We start from the raw sequence: 1,207 nt of genomic DNA, 5'->3' as shown, positions 1-1,207 counted from the left end.
ACACACACACATTCATAAGAAGGGAGCACCAGGGCCAGGCGTCGCGAGTGGAATTGCGCCTCATCATAAGATAAAATATGTTCTATGTACTGACGTGGAGTAATTTTCTCTCGAAACGTCATGAATTAGCCCCGCCTTCTCATTACTAAACCGAGTTCACATTTTTCTTACTGTACTTGTATATGAGTTCCCCGTCCTCATACACCCTCGGACAACGCTACCACCCATTATTCGAGGCGAACCCGCAGCCCCGCACCCGAACCGGATAAACCCGAGCCGCGGTCCGAGCCGGGCCGAACCGCGGTCTCGTTGCCAGGCGTCGACCCCCCGTCCCCGCCCGGCCGCCCTTGTTATATTTCCGGGTGAAGATGGCGAGCAGGTCAACATCGGTCGAGAAGCCCATTCGGAGCCCCATAGAGAATCCCGGACTGGCCGAGTCCACCCTTCGGAGTCCTGCAGCCTGGAAAAGATTTTATTGAGACCAGGTACATGGGAAGGCTAAATCCAGTAGGCGTATTGGAAAATGTGCGTTCGGGGATTGGATTATTTATTTACTTTCGTCTTGTTTTTCCGGAGGGGAGATTTCTCCGGGTGTTCTGATGGGTCGGTGGTGACTTTGGCTGTAAACAAATGAAAGGAATGCAGATTCATACGTTAAATATGTATGAAAACAAAATCCCCTATGACTCAGATGAAAGAGACCACATGATTTCGGTGAAAATAGTTTCGTATTTTAGAAGTTGTTAAGTCATTTGAACTGTGAAGCTATAACCCTCGCTGACAGATCGAACACTTGGTTACGTCACCGAGAAAGGCCGAAAACAAAACATTTAAAAGTTTTTCAAAAATTATATTAAGGTGTATATGATTACGAACAGTCAGTATTGAGTAAGTTATCACGTAATAAAAACAACAGATCGTAAATAAAATATATTATGACTGATTATTGCTTAATAATTAGCCTTAATAATTCTCCCTTTAGCTCCATCAGCAGAGGAATACGTGGTTACCACTAGTGTTCCTTGTGTCAGTATAGGTACAGTTATGAAACAATAGTCTCAATTTTCATTAAACACTGCTTCGTATTACAGTCCACAGAATATATATAGCTGCATAGGTGAGAGTTTTGTAAAGTAAGAAAGCCATATTATGCGCACTGCTTACCCGCCCGATTTGCATTCATTAATTCCTCTTATTCTTGCACACT

At 44.0% G+C, this 1,207-nt stretch overlaps 1 protein-coding gene across 1 annotated transcript in view; it reads left to right on the top strand.

Annotated features, from left to right (window-relative positions):
- Positions 1-335: 335 nt before the first annotated feature.
- Positions 336-1,207, top strand: part of LOC119591894 — a gene marked incomplete in the record, with an annotated part of 29,081 nt that continues 28,209 nt past the window's right edge. The window contains 1 exon segment of the mRNA XM_037940643.1: positions 336-485.

Source organism: Penaeus monodon, chromosome 29 (assembly GCF_015228065.2).
Source record: "Penaeus monodon isolate SGIC_2016 chromosome 29, NSTDA_Pmon_1, whole genome shotgun sequence".
In the NCBI taxonomy this organism is placed as follows: Eukaryota; Metazoa; Arthropoda; class Malacostraca; order Decapoda; family Penaeidae; genus Penaeus; species Penaeus monodon.
This window is presented reverse-complemented; position numbering and strand designations above follow the sequence as displayed.